The sequence below is a fragment of the Bos javanicus genome, chromosome 19 (genome assembly GCF_032452875.1).
Source record: "Bos javanicus breed banteng chromosome 19, ARS-OSU_banteng_1.0, whole genome shotgun sequence".
In the NCBI taxonomy this organism is placed as follows: Eukaryota; Metazoa; Chordata; class Mammalia; order Artiodactyla; family Bovidae; genus Bos; species Bos javanicus.
Window position 1 is genome coordinate 54,620,062 of NC_083886.1, and position 18,747 is coordinate 54,638,808.

The 18,747-nt window shown below is 50.5% G+C and overlaps 1 protein-coding gene across 6 annotated transcripts in view; it reads left to right on the forward strand.

Annotated features, from left to right (window-relative positions):
- Positions 1-18,747, forward strand: part of RBFOX3 (RNA binding fox-1 homolog 3) — a 440,093-nt gene that overhangs the window by 235,186 nt on the left and 186,160 nt on the right. For all 6 annotated transcript variants that reach the window (XM_061389818.1, XM_061389814.1, XM_061389819.1 and 3 more), the window contains one exon: positions 3,561-3,668. The gene's annotated coding sequence lies outside the window, so the exon portion shown is untranslated. The remainder of the gene's footprint in view (positions 1-3,560; positions 3,669-18,747) is intronic.

Below are 18,747 nucleotides of genomic sequence, written 5' to 3' on the forward strand. Positions count from 1 at the left end.
GAACCAACAGCAATGGTATTGCTGTTTCGACAGATTTCTCTGGGCTCATCTCCTCTGGCCCTGGAGATGATACCTGGTTGTGAGTGGCTGGTCTTAGAATGTTCCAGATCCTGCCCACAGCTCTCCAACTGTCTGGACCCGCCCATGCTCCACCAGCTGTCCCGTCTATCCTCACTGAGATTGCCAAGCGTGTCTACTTTTGTCCACATGAGAGCTGAGAAGTGGCAGCTTGCTTTACTCTAAATCCCCTGATTCTTGCACACCTTTCCTCTGTCTGAGACTTCCTTGGTGGCTCGGACAGTAAAACGTCTGCCTACAATGTGGGAAACCCGGGTTCAAACCCTGGGTTGGAAAGATCTCCTGGAGAAGGAAATGGAAACCCACTCCAGTATTCTTGCCTGGAAAATCCCATGGATGGAGGAGCCTAGTAGGCTACAGTCCATGGGGTTGCAAAGAGTTGGACACGACTGAGCGACTTCACGACTGAGCGACTTCACTTTTCCTCTGTTTACCAGTAGGCCTGGGACTCTGCCTACTCCTGGGGAACTGTGGGTTAATCCATCCTCTACTCTCCCACTTGGGAAAGCAGTCTGTTCCCCGGAAAGATTTAGGGCAAGACCTGAAATGGTTCTACTTGTTTTTAAAAAATTAAGAAAACCATTCGCAAATGTCTCGACTCCCTGTTAGGCCCCCAGGGCCTGCACCCCACCTCAGGAGTGATCACGACCTCTGAGCTCCCTGGCCAAAATGCCAAGCAGCCTGTGTAGGGCCCTGACTCCTCCCTGCCCTCTAAGTTGTCTGTTTGCTGAGCCCTCAGGCCCTGCCAGTCTGGACCACAGACCCTGGGACCCTCAAAGCAATCCCAGGAGAGGGATAGAGATGCAGGGAAGGGTGAACAGAGGTCTGGAGATGTTTGCCTTTGGCCGCAGGGTGGCTTCCAGAGGAGGTGGGAGAATTGGCAGGGGTGTCCCCTGGTCTAGGGGGCGTGTGGTGGTCTCAAGCCTCCTGCTGTTCTCTGGGAGAGATGCTGAAGCCACAGGGGCCCCCAGGGATCACCGATGGAAGCAGTCTCTGGGCAAGTGAAGCAAATAGCCGATCTCAGGCCTGGCCTTGGCACTTTCTCTGCAGGAAGAGACTGGATGCCATGCCCTCCTTCTCTGCCCTGAAGGTGCCACTGGACCTTTTCCATTTTTCCATCAGCCCCTCCCCCTGCCCCCACTTATCTACCTGCCTGGGGCTTTCTGCCCCTTCCACCCCCAGACAGCCCAGCTCTGGCCTGAGTCCCTGGGGCTCCGTCCTGGGGATTTGGGTGATCTGGGGTGGGAAGCGGTGAGGTAAACAGGAGCAGGGTGGAGTGGCTAAAGAACAAGTGGGTAACGCATGGACCCCAAGGCACTGGACCCACTAACGCTTCGTCCTGGCTTTCGTGCTTGGAAGACACACAGGGGCCCCTGTCCCCTCTCTGGCACTTTCCTAAACTAGCCCCTGTGGTGTGGCTCCGCCTGTCCCACCTCCTTTGATGATCCTGCTTGGAGCAGGCGGAGTCGGGGCTGTGCAAGAGGGCAGTTATTAAGGAGTCCACATAGCAGGTGGGGAAACCAAGCCTTCCAGAGGCCACTGTAACAAGAGTGAGGACAGTGTGGCCATCACAAGCCAGGCACCATGTTCCCTGGGCCTCCAATCTGCACCTTGGCAGGGGCGAGGGGGTGTTTGAGGGTTCTGTGCCTCAGTTTCCCTCTAGAATCTCTGGAGGGGTTCATGCATTACAGCAGGAAGAAGGCTCCGAGAGTATGATCAGAGGCACTGCCCTCCCTAGGCCTCTGTACTGAACTCCTGTCCCCTCTCCCCTTCCTGGGTAGGTGGGAGTGGCCACTGAGCTCTCCCCCAGTCCTCTCCTGTGTTTGCCCGAGAATAACCTGGCAGCAGCAGCAACACAGTTTATTAAGCCAACATAATCTTTTAAGTACGTGAGCCCCAGAGAACCCTGAGGTCCGCATACGCTTGGAGGAGCTTCCAGGTCCGAGACTTGCAGGCTGCTTGAGACTGGGGAGTCAGGGGTGTCCCCATCCCAGGAAAGGTCCTGCCACCCTCTGTGTCCTTGCCCGGCCTTGAGTCGGGACACAACTTGCTGCCCCTCGTTCTCTGTATTAGTCTTTTAAAAAATCTGCTCTCTTCTTGGTCTCCTTCCTTGCTTCCTTTCCCACCCCCCTTCTTTGTCCCTTGGAACTTTTCCTGGTGTGCCTAATTCCTGGGGGCTGCAGCGGCCTCGGGGACTCAGCCCCACCTCGCTGCACACACTCAACCCTGAGAATTGATTCCAAAAGCGATTAGTTACAGTACAGTAGCGCTGCTAACTGTGGCATTTTGCTTTGCAGTTATTGATACATCATCAGAATTGAGAAGCCATCGGCAGGCAGGGGAAGAGGGGGCAGCTGAGTGGGGGCACAGGGGAGGGGGCCTGGAGACGACTGTCCTGCAAATGCAGGGAGCCTGGCTCTGATGGCAGGGGTGGGTTTTTAGGCCTTGATAGAAGCGGGGTCTGGTGCATCACATCGGAGACTCTGGAGGGCCAGGTCATTCCCAGCTTGTTCTCAAACAGACGACTAGGTCCTCGCTGCCTCCTCCTCCCTCCTGCTTTAGTACCATTGCTGGGGCACAGCTCCTTCCCTGGGAGTGGGGACTGTGTGCTGGGCGGAGCAGGGGGTGGGACAGTGGCATTTCTGGTGCTGTTAGTGGATAGGGTTGATCTCTTGGAGTTCGTGCAAGCTAGACGCTCTGAACCAGATAGAGTTCTCCAGAGAAATGGAATCAATACTATCTATCTATGCATCTGTGTAGGTATCTACCGACACACGCGTGTGTGTATCCATCTACAGCTAGGCGAAGATACATCCTGTGGCTATAGGAGGAGGGTAGATCTCATGTAGAGATAGAGAGAAAGGAAGAAAGATGGAAGAAAGGAAGGAAGGAAAGGAAGGAAGGAGGGAAGGAAGAAAGGAGATTTGTTTTAAGGCATTGGCTTCCACGGCTGGTTGTGATGAGAGAGTTTCAGTGTGTACATTAACTGCAAGGTCAGCCCCAGGCAGAGTCCCTGGTCAGCCCCACCCCCCTGGAATCTAAGCTGGTGCTGGGGAACCACAGTGGTAATGGGGTGATGCTGATGATTTACCCCCTAACCTGACTCTGTTGACCTGAGTGAAGAGTTGGGGCCTGAGTTGGGAATGGGTGACACAGACCCTCCCAGCATCAGTCTGGCCACGGCCAGCTGGACCCCTTGGCCTGCTGGCCCATCCCCTGGCATCCCAGGGACCGGTCCAAGTCTCACTGCAGGGGAGCAGAGCTGGGAGCGGCTGCCGTTGTGAAGGGGTAAGCGGGGACGCCTCATTATAACTCCCCCCAGCCTAATGTTTTCCAGTCGCAGTGTTCAAAGGATGCGGTTCCCATGACACTCTGTCCTGTGATATTTTTAATCAAGAGCGCGGGAGAGCGTTTGTCTGATGCACTTCAGATATTCAGAGATGGAAATGGTTTTGTTCTCATGTTTTCTCTTTTCAACCCAGCACTAAGTCAGAGCTGCCTGAGGAAGACTCCGCACACGTTTCCCTCGAGCTGGTCTGCAGGCCCCTCTGGCTGGGACCCTGTCCTGGGAGCTGCCCGTCTGCAAACAGGTGCGTGCCCCCTTTCAGCACAAATTCTGCTCCACTGACCTGGTCCTCAGACCCAGGGCATCTCAGAGGCCCAGGGGTGGGGCTGGGGCGGGGGGATGGGGCACAGCCGTGTCGCAATGTGGCCTGGAGGGGTATCGGTCGGGGAGCCATGGTCAGCAGAGAGGAGGGTCCACACCTGTCCCCACCACTTGGCTCCTGGGCCCCTCTGTGTTTTTCACCTGGCCTCACCCCACCCTCTCACTGAAATGCAAATCAGCGCATGTATGATAATTAATAGACTGATCAGCCAGCAAGGGAGGTAAGTAGATAAATAATTTTAATGATCCTTGGGTTGCCCATAAATTCCCTCACTGCCTTTTTCATTAAACTCTCTGTTTACAGGCGTCATTTATACTGCTTGTCATTTTTGCCGACCCCTCCCTACTTCCCCAGCGGCTCCCACCAGGTCTGACCCGGGGTGGATGTGTGGGTGACGGCAGGTCCTGCCTTGGCAGGGCCTGGTCTGGCTCAGGTGGCAGCAGGGAGCGGGGCTGGGCGGCCACAGGCAGGCCATGCTCAGCACCCCGACGCGGCCGCAGCCTATATTTAGGCAGCTCAGGAACCTTCATTATGCTTGGCACCTGTGCTGTGGGTCTGAGCTCATTGTCCTCCCCAGGGACGGCTTCGGCCTATTAATAGCCTTGGCTGAGGTTTCCTCATTGCTCTGAAGGGCCAGGAGAGAAAGTGGGTTAATAAATATAAAAGAAAACTCTCTCAAGAGGGCCTGGGGCCAAACTGTCTCCCAGACTCTCCGGGAGCCTGGCTGCCGAACCCGGACAGGGCGTGAGGTTCCCTTCACCCTGGTCTCCTCCACCGCAGAGGCCCAGGGCCTAGGCTGGCGGGTCTGGGGACCAATGTGGAGAAGCGCTCCCAGGTTTCCATGGAGCTGGAACAGAGGAGGCCTTGGTGGGCAAGGCCACCACCCTGTGGGGCACAAGAGGGACTTGGGTGTGGCCTCTGTGCCCCTGGGAGGAGGCAAAGGGAGAGGACATCCTGGGCTTTCCTGCCTCCCCTTCTCCCCAGCATTTTGCTCCTGACCTCCTATGCCTACTCATCTGTGCATAGAAGAGAGACCCTCAGGATGGTCACTGGGCAAGATGCCTCCCTCTTGACCTTGTCTTCCACTCCTGGGGGCCAAAGCAAGAACAGTTCAGACTGAGTTAGAAACAGCTGTAGAGAGAGAAAGGATGCCTGGGGAACAGAGTGGGGAGGACCCAGGGAAGCTCTCCAAGGACAGACGTCCCCGGGGTCTGCTCTCAGCTGAAATTCAAGAGCATCAGGGGCGTGCTGGCCTCAGCATTCTGGACTGGGGATTATCAGCTAACACTGCTGAGGGCCTGGGGCTGGGGACGGGTTAGTCCCTGCCTTGTTTATTCTCAATATGGTGCCGTGGGAGACGTTCTTAGAATTTGTCCTCCTTCAGGTCAGGGCGCAGGGTTCAGGGAGGTCAACGCCACCAGCTTCTTTATGGCACAGCCTAGACTCACAGCTGGGTGTGTGGCCACAATGGCCCGCTGCCTCGGGAAGCTTTGGGCCCTGTTGTTCAACTCCTTCTGGGTTTCACCAGTCGGTAAGGAAGCCATCCCATGGGTGTTGCTGCTTCTGTGCAGTGGAAGCGCCCAGCCCGATGCTGGCATCTACAGCAGGCCTCCTGATGATGCTGGCCCTTCTCCTTGGAGGGCGGTGTTCGCCCAAGGCAAAGAGGAAATTTGGACTGAGCAAGTGGAAAGCCTTTTGAAGTTTCACTCAGTGGAATTAAAGTCTGAAAAACGGCCCAGAGGAGGCTCCCTGCCCTTTCAGGAGTTTGTCTAGCTCAGAGCTGTGCCACCTCTGGTGCTGTTTGCCCAGCCCACACAGCCCAAGTGGGAGGGAGGTGGGCCAGGAAGAAGCAGAAAGAGCTGACAGGCATCTTTTCCAAATGCTTCCTCCCTCTGGCAGTTCAGGGGCCTTCTGGAGGAGTGGCCACCCAGCCTGTTTCAATTACGTTCTGTCCAGAACTGGCAGACAAGGGCACAGGCCTTCCATTAGTACAGAAAGCTCATCTTTCTATAACCAGAGAACATCCCTCTCAGAGTTGCTCTGCATCTCCTTGGCTTTTCTGATCACTTCACGGCATTTTTTATAGTCTCTCATCTGTTTCTGTTTGGGGGTCACCAAGAAGGAAAAAGTGAACTTTCACTTTTCACTTTCATGCGTTGGAGAAGGAAATGGCAACCCACTCCAGTGTTCTTGCCTGGAGAATCCCAGGGATGGGGGAGCCTGGTGGGCTGCCATCTATGGGGTCACACAGAGTCAGACACGACTGAAGCGACTTAACAGCAGCAGCAGCAAGAAGGAAAAAAATAATAAATCAGAGACAGAGCAAACTGCTGGTCCCCCATGATGGACATCACAGCACGGGTGGGCCAGGCCTCCTTGTCACCATCCCCAGCTCTGCAGCCCACAATGCCTAGTTAAGGGACATCGAGGATAGGGCCTCTCCACCTCTCCTGAGAGGCCAGTTCAGAACATCGCGCGGATAAGTCTCATGACTCTGCAGTGGTGACATTTGCTACCATGGTTGAGCCTCACCCAGCCCCATCAGAACTGTCCCCCCCTTCCCCATTGTGCATGAGGACCTTGCGGGGCTAGGAAGTGAAGGGCTGCCACAGGGACTCGTGTCTTCTGGGTCTTCTGATCCCTTGATCAACATGTGCCAGGTGGAAGTGGTTTGTCCATGAACTGTCTTGGAAGGCAAACATGCCCGCCTGGCTGTGGGCATCTTGGCCACAAACTGGCCTCCTCCAGCAGGGGGTTGTACAGGACAGAGTGGAGTCCCAGGGGTAGGAGCCCCAGGGTATAAGGAGCTGAGTAAGGACATTGTTACTGGAGTTTGCTGTGTCCTTGGTTTGGAGTCAACTCTGAAGGCCTTTTATGGGGTTGAGGGGTGACACTGGGGTGTGTGTGTGTGTGTGTGGTAGAGACACTCCATGCTGGCGAGGATTTTTTTTCTCAAAATTCTATTCCTAATCCTGGAATATGAAGGAAGTAGAAATAGGGCATTGCTGTGGTCCAGCTGCTGTGAAAGAATGTCATGCACGTTGTATCTTGACACCCATAGAGCATCATAGAATGTCTGAGCAGTGTGGGGGAGAGCTGGGGAGCTTCTTGTCCATCTCCCTCCTTTTATGACCAAGAGGGAGACCGGTCTCTGAAAGGCCGCTGACTTACACCAGGACCCTCAGCCACGTGCAGAGACAGCTCTCTTGTTTCCCGCCCAGGACCTTTGAGGGATGGCATCACTGTTGCACTGAGTAAAAGTACTGCCTTCAGTGACTAGCAATCCTGTCCCGCTGGTCCTCCCACTACGACTGGAAGGGCGGAGGTGTGAAGTAATTTCACAGAGGTCTGTGTGCTCCTGGAGATGAGTGGTCTGAGTGTGCTTTGTCTGCCTTGTTTTCGGGAACTCGTGTATGGATGTGAGAGTTGGACCATAAAGAAAGTTGAACGCCAAAGAATTGATGCTTTTGAACTCTGGTGTTGGAGAAGACTCTTGAGAGTCCCTTGGACTGCAAGGAGATCCAACCAGTCCATCCTAAAGGAAATCAGTCCTGAATATTCATTGGAAGGATTGATGCTGAAGCTGAAACTCCAATACTTTGGCCACCTGATCCAAAGAACTGACTCATTGGGAAAGATCCTGATGCTGGGAAAGACTGAAGGCAGAAGAAGAAGGGGACGACAGAGGATGAGATGGTTGGATGTCATCACCAACTCAATGGACATGAGTTTGAGTAAACTTCAGGAGTTGGTAATGGACAGGGAAGCCTGGCATGCTGCAGTCCATGAGGTCGCAAAGAGTTGGACACGACTGAGCGACTGAACTGAGCCCCTGGGCCATGGAGCAGTGGGCCTGATAGAGGGGAGTGAGGAGGGGGGCAGGTTTGACGCTGGTCAAAAACCAAACGCTGGAACAGCGCCTCCTGCCCTGATGGTGCCTCAGGCCCACAGGGTAGGGAGAGAGTGGCCATGTTGGGCTGACACCTGGTCACCAAGCCAGGGAGCTTCTTCAGTGTCTGAGGGATGAGTGTGGGATCCGTCAAGAGAAGCGGTATGAGGCAGGAGCCAAATGAGAATGAGGGATCTGGTTCTCCCACAGACGTGAGTGGGTGTGAGTACATCTCACTCTGAGGAGACGACTCTGGCTTTCAGGGTGACCTTGTGGCTGCAGCCCACGAGCCACCAACACCCTGGAAGATGCTCAGAGTCAGAGCCAAGAGTGCGTGCCCGCTGCTTGTCTCCCAGAAGCCCTTTCACCTTCCTCCCCTGGGGCTGCAGGGTCTAAAGACCTTCAACAGGATCCCTTTTTTTACACCTCCCTTTTCAAATTAAAACCATCTCTTAGTACCTTTTCATTATTACATAAGTGACAGATGATCGTTGTAGAAAATGCAGGCAGGAAAAATGAAGGACGAGCACACACCCATAATCTGACTATCAGAAGCAACTGCTGTCAACACCTCAGTGTCTTGTCATCTTCCAGAGTTTTCTACATGTATGAGTTTGCCAGTATATTTCACCCATAGGCGTTGCTTTGTAACTTGGGGTTTTGCTGTTGCTTAACAGTATTTTCAGGAACTTATTTCTAGGCAGATATTTACCTTGTTTTTAATGATTGAATATTACTTCACTGCATAGAAGTACCATAATTTCCTTAGCCAATCCCCTCTGGTAGGTTTGCATGCGTGCATGCTAAGTTGCTTCAGTCATGTCTGATAGACCCTATGGACTGCAGCCCACCAGGCTTCTCTGTCTATGATTCTCCAGGCAAGAATACTGGAGTGGATTGCCATGCCCTCCTCCAGGGGATCTTCCCAAGCCAGGGATCAAACCTGCATTTCGTACGTTTCCTGCTTTGGCAGGCAGGTTCTTTACCACTAGCGTCACATGGGAAGCCCCTCAGATAGATTTATAAAGACTAAAACAGGCACTAACCACTGATCCTATGTCCAAAACACTGCACCACATTTTAAGAAAGCAGAAGATTAATTTTCCAAACAAGAATTAGGAGATGATCGTTCACATTATCAAGACCTCTGCAAATATACCCTCCAAAGACCATCTTTGAGAAATGGACTTCCCTAGGGTCACTGAAGTTACAACATATCAACTCCCAATTCACACCTGCCTGCACAGAGGGTGATGGGTCTGGATCCCCGTCCATGTCCCTTCCTTCATGGATGTCCTTCCCAGGTCCACAGAATGTGTGTGCAGGCGTGTCCACACACTAGCAGTGCACATGAATGCATACACATGACACACGCATTTACTCATGTACACATACACGTGTGCCCTCACACACATGTACACTCACGCACATGGACCCATGCACATACACACGGCATCTGGCAGCTTTATCCCATTGTCAGCTGAAAGGCGATGTTAATTTAGTTCATTTTTAATCACATCTATTTATCAGGTGGTCTGTGCCCAGCAACCATTACTAGGAATAAACTATCATTTCGCTCTAAAAGATAAAGGAAAGTAGATATTGATGAGGTGAGTCTCATCAGTGCTCCCAGCCCATGTGACTTATTATTTAATGAGACAGATAAGCCTCTGAAGAGAAACTGTTTAGGGACTTTTAATAAAACCAGGTTTGAAAACCCCAAATCCCGAGCCTGCGGGCTAGCGTCCACAGGCTTAGCAGGGGACGGGGGCGGGTCCCGTGGTGGTGTCACCATCCATGAAGTGATGCTATAAGCTGCCCTAAGAGCATCTTTGCCCTGACAAGTCTGGCTCTAGTTACCCACCCTCCACCCAGGCCCACAGCTTGCTCCAGACCATTCAGAGGAGGGCAAGGCCAGGCCGTGCAAGAATGGTGCCCACAGGGGGCAGCTGTGTGTTTATTCATATACCAAATGAACCATCAGTAAACAGATTTCTGGGACATTTGTATTCAATTTCAGAATATATATATATATATAATATATGAATTGTTGTTGTTTAGTCACTGAGTCATATCTGACTCTTTTATGACCTCATGGACTGTAGCCCGCCAGGCTCCTCTGTCCATGGGATTTCCCAGGCAAAAATACTGGAGTAGGTAGCCATTTCCTTCTCCAGGGGATCTTCCCAACCCCAGGATTGAAACCCACAGATTCTTACCACTGAGCTACCTGGGAGGCCCCAAATATATGGATATGGAAGTATTCTATATATGCATTTCTAAGGAGTATATTGGATTAAAATTCACATAACATGAAATTAACCACCTTAGAAAGTGAACAATCTCTATACCTCAGTTTCTTGGATGTATTCTATATATGCATTTCTAAAGGGTATATTGGATTTAAATTCACATAACATAAAATTAACCATCTTAGAAAGTGAACAATCTATACCTCAGTTTCTTGTCTTTAAAATGGGTTGATAACATCTTTCCTGAAGGACTGTTGACAGGATTAAAGTGGTGTTTACTGTATATGATGGAACCAGGACGGTGCTTAGTGCATGGTGAGAGTTCAGTGGGTGTGCAAATATTTTTAAATTTTATTTTTTAATTGCTGTAAAATACACAGGGCAAGATGTACCATTTTAAGCACTTTTATGTGAGCAGTTCAGTGGCATTAAGCACATTCTCATTCTTGTGCGACCATCATCACCATCCACCTCCAGAACTTTCTCATCTCTCACAACTGAAACGCCGTTCCTGTTAAACACTAACTCGGATTCCCCTGACCCTGGTGCCCACCATTTTTGCCTCTATCAATTTGATTGTTCTAGGGACCTCACATATGTGGAGTCATACCTTATCTGACCTTTTGTGTCTGGCTTCCTTCACTGAGCATAATGTGCTCAAGGTTCAACCATGTTGTAGCATTGCCAGAATTTCCTTCCTTTGTAAGACTAGGATTCCACTGTGTTTTTCCACATCGTATTTATCCATTCATCCATCTATGGACACTGGCGTTCCCACCTTTTGGCCGTTGTGACCCCTGCTGCTCTGTGCATTTCAATTCCTCTGTCTTGGGGTGAGGGAAACTAAATTGACTTGGAAACTCACTTTCCAATGAAGCTCTTCTCTCCCCACCCTTCCCACACATAAAGACAAACACACACATACACACCTATGAAATCAATCTGCAGAAGACAGGCCTTTAGAAGGTGGGCTGAAGCCTTCCTGGGGAACACATGTTTGGGCATCTTTGAGGCTTTAGGTCTTGAAAAAAATGTACCCAAAGGAGACAGTTCCCCACGCCACCCCCACACCACTGCTGCTTTGTATGAGCCTTACCCAAAGGCTCAGGGGCCATGTCACCCCGAGATATTGTCTTGTATTAACTGCTTGCTCAGATAGGTACCAAGTCCAGGTACAGCCCAGATGGATGACTTGAGGGCCAGAGGGACCAGAGTGATGGGAAAGCTTAGAGCACATCCATGGGTCCTGACATAAGGGGAACTGGATCCTGGGGCTGGGACCCAGAGCGCTCCGGTGGGGTTCTCCCAGGTCCACCCTGGAGGAAGAGTGTCTTCCAACTGGAATCCACTGGTTGGGGCATGTGTTCAGACCGCTGATTGGCAGGGGCTGGGAAGGGGTGGTCTGGCGACCACAGGATTTCAGGAGCTGATGGTGAGCAAGAAAGGCACCTGTTCCCCTAAAGTAACTGCAGGAAGTAGCTTCATCCCAAACACATCTGAGTCTTCGCTTTAGGATTTTGTCTAAAAATGTAGCCACATAAGTTGCAACCTTCTGAAATGCCAGTTCTTTCTCTCCTAAGGCCCATTCATCTTCTCTGGAAACAAAAAACAATGTCACTTCCCCCTCAAATCACCAGGGTCTCTGGCTTTGAGTCATAGGAGGCTCCTGGTATTTCCCTCAAACCCTAAAAACATTGGTTTGGGGACTAAAACACCTTGAGAGGTCAATCACCACAGGCAAAAGAATAATAATAATGTAACAACAATAACGATACATGCTTTATCTGAAGTGCTTTTTCTCCACCGATCCAGGCAGAGTTCCCACTGTCCTGCTTTCTCATCCATAAATGACTCTGTTTGGTATATTTTTCTGCATCTATGTCTTCTCTACACGTGGATTCTCCCCTCCCTCCGGATTTTTGCCCAAAGTAATATGTTAATGGAAAAATCCAGACGAACGCTTTTGCCAATCCAATATCAATGTAATTAATTTCACTTTAATTAAGGAACGAAAAACATTTTCATTGAAAATCAGCTGCAGTTTAGCAGGATCATATCTCCCATTTTTGAGTGATGTCACCCATTTTTCTTTCTGACTTCCCATGTCCACTAGATTCTTGGTCCTCCCAGAACAGTACTGAGCTGACGGGACCCATATCAGTCAGCTGGGGCTGCCATAACCGAGAACCACAGACTGGGTGGCTTAAAAAACAGACATCTATTTCCTCATAGATACGGAGGCTGGATGTCTGAGGGCTTGTAGATGGCCATCTTATCTCTGTTTTCACACGGTCACCTCTCTGTGCATGCGTGCTAAGTCACTTTAGTTGTGTCTGACTCTGTGTGACCCCATGGACTGTAGCCCGCCAGGCTCCTCTGTCCATGGGATTCTCCAGGCAAGAATACTGGAGTGGATTGCCATGACCTTCCTCCAGGGCATCTTCCTGACCCAGGGATCAAACCCGTGTCTCTTACATCTCCTGCACTGGCAGGCAGGTTCTGTACCAGTAGTGCCACCTGGGAAGCCCCCTCTGTCCATGTCTATGTCCTAATGTCTTATAAAGACACCAGTCATATTGAATTGTTGCTGTTATTCAGTCGCTCAGTCATGTCCGACTCTTTGTGACCCCATGGACTGCAGCACACCAGGCTTCGTTTGCTCAAACTGATGTCCACTGAGTCGATGATGCCCTCCAATAATCTCATCCTCCATCATCCCCTGCTCCTCCTGCCCTCAATCTTTCCCAGCATCACCATTTTTTTTACAATGAGTTGGCTCTTCGCATCAGGTGGCCCAAGGCATTGAGGCCTAATCTAATGATGTCATTTAAATTAATCACTTCTCTAAAGACCCTCTCTCCAAATACAGTTGAATTTTGGAGAGCTGGGGGTTAGAGCTTCAGCATATGGATTTGGGGAACATAATTCATCCCATAGGAGAGCTTGACCTGACCAGCATCACACCTGGGTGAGCCATCGCTCTGTCCCACTGAGTTTGCCTTAGATAGTAGCTCCTGAGTGAGACATCCTGCTCTCTTCGGCATCTCGGCATAGCAGCCATCTGGACCCTGCACCTGGCCTCCTGTTTATTGACTCATTTCCCATGTCCGCCCAGTCTCCCCAAGTCCAGCTGCATCTGCTGCTGGGAGCACCTCAACAATGCTGACTCCAAACAGCACTGTCCGGTTACAGAAGTCACCCTCCTGTCTGTGAGCCTGGCCATCTGCACGTGCCAGTGCTCAAATGCCAGCACCCTGCCACGGATCGATCCACACCCCCAGCACAGGCTGTTTATTCATGTCTCTGCTGCCAGCGGGGTCATACCACGTGGCATCAGATGGTGTGATAGCACAGCCCCCACGGAAGACCTCCACCCTCTTTCACTCCAACCGCCCCCATCCTCACACACATACTCACAGCGTGTAAGTGCGGGGCAGAGGCAAGAAAAGGTGGGTCTCCAGACCTCCCCAGCTTGCCCTACATGTGCCACCGTCATCGGGGACTGACTCGGGGATGACAGAATCTTCTCAACACTGTCTGTCAAACGGAACGCTGCTTGCCCTCTGTACCTTTGCCTGGAATGCCCTTCTCTTCCTAAAAGTCTCCCTGCCCCTGATATTGTACCCAAACATCACTTCTTCCATGAAGCCATCCTGACCTCCCCCCTCCCTTCTCCCTGCTGTACAGGCACCATTGTAGCTCCATACTCACTAACCATGGAGCAACGCCGTGGCTCCTGACCTGTCTTCTTCACCTGGGTGGGAGCAACTAGACACAGATTTTGTTTAGGCTCATCTTTGTCGCCTTCCCCCACACTCACGGTGCCCAGCACACTTTTGGTGCTGGGGAGAGGCAGACACTGTTCTTTTTCTCCACAGTGTACTGACAAAGCGGCTAATCCCTAGGATCTTCTTTCTGCTCCTAGAAGACATTTTCCATGTTCCCAGACCGTCTTAGCCAGCCCACTTCTCCCTCCTACTGTTGGTTTGCTCCACTGCTGCTGACTCAAGTGACCTGACCCAGATGCATCTTATATCTGCTGGTGGCGAGCTCTCCACCAAGGGCAGCTGCCAGAATGGGACACTAACACCCATTACACCTTCCTGGACATGTGCTTTGTTTTGTAATTTGCATGCTTATTGGCTTGTGTTTTTTTTTCCCCCCTCTGTATGACTATCGGATGTAGTAGGACAAATGGGCTTTTCTATTCGGCTGTCCAGAGCAGTTCAGAAGAGTGGGTGGAAGGAAGTGTCCCGGGCACATGAGTCACCACGGTCGGCTTCTGTAGTCCCTGATTCCAAAGGCATGGCTTTTTGAAGGCTGCCCCAGGTGGGCTGGAATCTACACGTGGGTCAGTGCGGCCAGCCCTGTCTGCTGTAACTAAAACATGACTCAGACCTAATCCTCCATCCTGGAAAGGACATGGTCCATTGTGTCGTGTGGCCATCCGGCTCTGTGACCAGCACCATGCTGATGACAGCTCCTCCAGACTTCCATGTGTTTGTCCCACATCAATCACTGCTTCTCTGGGAGGCCAGAGCCCAACCTGCTCCCAAGAACCCCCTGGGGTTGCTGGAGATGATTAGAGAGGATCTCAGTGATGCCAACTGAGCTATGAGGGAAGCTAAAATACACTTGCTCCTTGGAAGAAAAGCTGTGACCAACCTAGACAGTATATTAAAAAGCAGAGACATTTCTTTGCCAACAAAGGTCCATCTAGTCAAAGCTATGGTTTTCCAGTAGTCATGTATGGATGAGAGAGTCGGACTATAAAGAAAGTCGAGCACTGAAGAATTGATGCTTTTGAACTGTGGTATTGGAGAAGACACTTGAGAGTCCCTTGGACTGCAAGGAGATCCAGTCAGTCAATCCTAAAAGAAATCAGTCTTGAATATTCATTGGAAGGACTGATGCTGAAGCTGAAACTCCAATACTTTGGCCACCTGATGCAAAGAACTGACTCATTAGAAAAGACCCTGATGCTGGGAAAGATTGAAGGCAGGAGGAGAAGGGGATGAGAGAGGATGAGATGGTTGGATGGCATCACCAACTCGATGGACATGAGTTTGAGTATGCTCTGGGAGTTGGTGATAGACAGGGAGGCCTGGTGTGCTGCAGTCCATAGGGTCACAGAGTCAGGCATGACTGAGCAACTGAACTGAACTGAGCAGTGATGCCAGTGGGACAACTCCAGGAGGTCACATGGCCCCAGAGAGGTGGATTCCACATCTTCTTTGCTTCAGAGGGGTCAATGCCTGGATGGTGAAGGGCACCTCAGCCTCAGATGAGCAGGCAATGGGAGGCTGAATCCCACGGCAGCCATGGAAGTTGCAGCCACTGAATCCCTGAGAGAGAGTCCAGGATGTCAGAGGTCTGCTGAGAGGCATTCTCATTCAGCTCTGGTGTGACTCTAGTCCCCCAGCTCAGGCAGCATCAGACCCAAGCCCGGCTGGGGGAAAAGGGAACTCTGTACAGCCCCGGAGGAGAGGGCAGTAGGCCTTGGAGGGCACTTTGGGAAAATGAACAAACACGGTGACACTGGCCAAGAGCTGGTGGGAGAAGAGGAAGATGGGGGAGAGCAGGAGGAGGACCATGGCAAAGTGGCCGCAGAAGAAGCATGTGGTTCAGTCTGGGCATGGAGTCTTCCATCAGGCCCTGTCACAGGAGCCCAGCTCCCTGGGGACAGGGTTGACAGAGGACCACTCTCGTCCAGGTCAGGGGAGTGTGCCCTTTCTTCAGTGTATTCCTTTTCTTGACATTCTCATTATACGAATCACTTTTGGGTATATATCTAATATAAAGTCTGCCATAAAGTAATGAAACATGGCATGACTCTGGCAAATGATGTGATTATTACATAATGAAACTAAGTACCCTAAACCAAGAAAATCAAAATCAGATTGTATGTGTGTGTGTGTGTGTGTGGTGATGTTGGTGACTTTTGAGGGGGGTAATTTTTTTTAATTTTTTTGCTGATGGTAGGTCATTTTTTAGAAAGTTCTTTTGTACTTTCTCTTTGAGTCTGTGCACGAGGGAGCCCCATAAATTCTGAGCTGTGGAATCTGGCCATGTCAGCAGTCTTCAAAATGAATTGATATTAAATGCAACAAAAGTCCCTCTAATTCACCTCGTTTCTGTCTCTGCCCTCTTCCAACTCCTTGTCCCTCAACACTCCCGATCCTCCAGCCCCTCATAAGCTCCAACTGAGAAGTGGAAGGATAGAAAAGGCCATCAATACTGGGAATGACACTGGCTTATCTATTATGTAAAACCTCAATAATTAGGTATTATTTACAAATAGCTGCACTTTCTCACTGTTCTGCCACAGACAGACGGATACCCCCAAACTTACCTGCAGATCCCACACTTCTCAGCACTCTCATAAAGCACTGTCGCCCAGCCACACATAGACACACTGGTCATTCTCACACTTCCTCCATCACTCTTGGCTGGGGTGGGCAGAGGTGCCAGACCACTCCTGAGCCAAGCCCTGGGCAGCTGCTTGGCCCACCTCTCCCCTGTGGGATGGAGATAGCATGGTGATGCCACGGGGAAGGCTGGGCAGTGGGAGCAGGGCAGGAAACCAAGGGAAAACTTAGTGAAGAACAAATAACACAAAACACACACCAACAACTTCTGATCCTTCACTCAGCACTGTACCTTAGTTGGGTTTCAGTTTGAAGTCGGGCAATTCTTATCCCAGATTGCTTACAGAAGCCCCTCCCGCTTCCCCAAGCTGGAAGTCACTTGCTGGAAAATAACTGGCTCCCACTCAGAATGTACAAAGAGGCCAAGGCAGCTGCCATCCCTCCCTCCCTCACCCCACCAGGTTGTGCATTAATTTTTCCCTCCTGCCTTCCCCCACAAAACAAATCTCGATTTAAGAAATCAGACCTGGAAGCTGTATGTTGTCCTTAACATGCTCCAATTGCCAGGATCTGGAAAATCTGCTGTGGGCAGGCAGGATTGCCTCCAAATACATTTCTAGTGCGGTGGATTTAGTGAGCACACACGCAGCAGAATTTATCTGCATACTGCACGTCTCCCGGGCCCCAGCCACTGGTGCCAGATTAAACCATAGCCTCAGAGAAGATCCTTAAGTCTGAGCATGTCCTGTGGTGGTCATTCCTTCTTATGTGGAGCCTCTGACATGGACCAAGTGAGGTTGGAATGGTGCACTGGGCTCTGAGCAAAGCTCACAGACATCATTATCTGGTAGGAACTCAGGCTGTTTGAACTGGGCATTGATCTCTTCCTTAGCAAATCTTAGCCTTATCCACCCACAGGGAGGAATCTCTTCCTCCTGATGGACAAAACTTTAGAATGGAGGGTTTATTCAAATGGAGGGTTGTTGGGGAAATGAATTAAAACAAGTGACAAGCAATCGTTTTTCAGATTTGATGAAGGCAGATCAGTCGTGACATGAGCCTTTATAAGCACTGTCTGCTGTTTCCAGGTGATAAATGAGTGCCACGTGCTTCTAAGCATGGGACAGAGATGAAAGGAGGATGTTACCAGCCCCCAGCCTGGAGCTCAGCAGGTGGCTGGCAGCCCCAGGTCCCTGTGGGCATCTGTCCGTGGTGCTGAACTCTTTCTCTCTCTCACACCCCATCTCTTTCCCTGTTTCTCTAGAAGTGAAGGCATCTACTGAATTCATTGTTCATTGTTCAGTCACTAAGTTATATCTGACTCTGTGACTCCATGGACTGTAGCCCACCAAGTTCCTCTGTCCATGGGGTTTTCCCAAGGAAGAATACTGGAGTGGGTTGCCATTTCCTTCTCCAGGGGACCTTCCTAGTTCAGGAATTGAACCTGCATCTCCTGCATTGGCAGACGGATTCTTTACCACTGAGTCACCAGGGAAACCCATCGACTGAATTAGAGTACAGCTATTTGATACCAGGATTTGATGATAGGTGTGCTTGTTCTAATCTGCTAGATGGCCCTCAAGTCCAAAATTCTTTCAAGGGGTTTCAAATGTGGGGAAATCTAAGAAAAAGCAATGACTTGTTGAAGAGGAATAAAAAAAAAAAAAACTAGCTCAATTGACTGTGATTTTCTAACTGTATGTTCAGTTCAGTTCAGTCACTCAGTCGTGTCCAACTCTTTGCGACCCTATGAACTGCAGCATGCCAGGCCTCCCTGTCCATCTCCAACTCCCAGAGTCCACTCAAACCCATGTCCATTGAGTCAGTGATGCCATCCAACCATCTCATCCTCTGTCGTCTGCTTCTCCTCCTGCCCTCAATCTTTCCCAGCATCAGGGTCTTCCAGTGAGTCAGCTCTTCGCATCAGGTGGCCAAAGTATTGGAGTTTCAGCTTCAACATCAGTCCTTCCAATGAACACCCAGGACTTACCTCCTTTAGGATGGACTGGTTGGATCTCTTTGCAGTCCAAGGGACTCTAAAGAGTCTTCTCCAACACCACAGTTCAAAAGCATCAATTCTTTGGTGCTCAGCTTTCTTTATAGTCCAACTCTCACATCCATACATGACCACTGGAAAAACTATAGCCTTGACTAGATGGACCTTTGTTGGCAAAGTAATGTCTCTGCTTTTTAATATGCTATCTAGGTTGGTCATAACTTTCCTTCCAAGGAGTAAGCGTCTTTTAATTTCATGGCTGCAGTCACCATCTGCAGTGATTTCGAGCCCAGAAAAATAAAGTCAGCCACTGTTTCCACTGTTTCCCCATCTATTTGCCATGAAGTGATGGGACCGGATGCCATGATATTAGTTTTCTGAATGTTGAGCTTTAAACCAACTTTTTCACTCTCCTCTTTCACTTTCATCAAGAGGCTCTTTAGTTCTTCTTCACTTTCTGCCATAATGGTGGTGTCATCTGCATATCTGAGGTTAT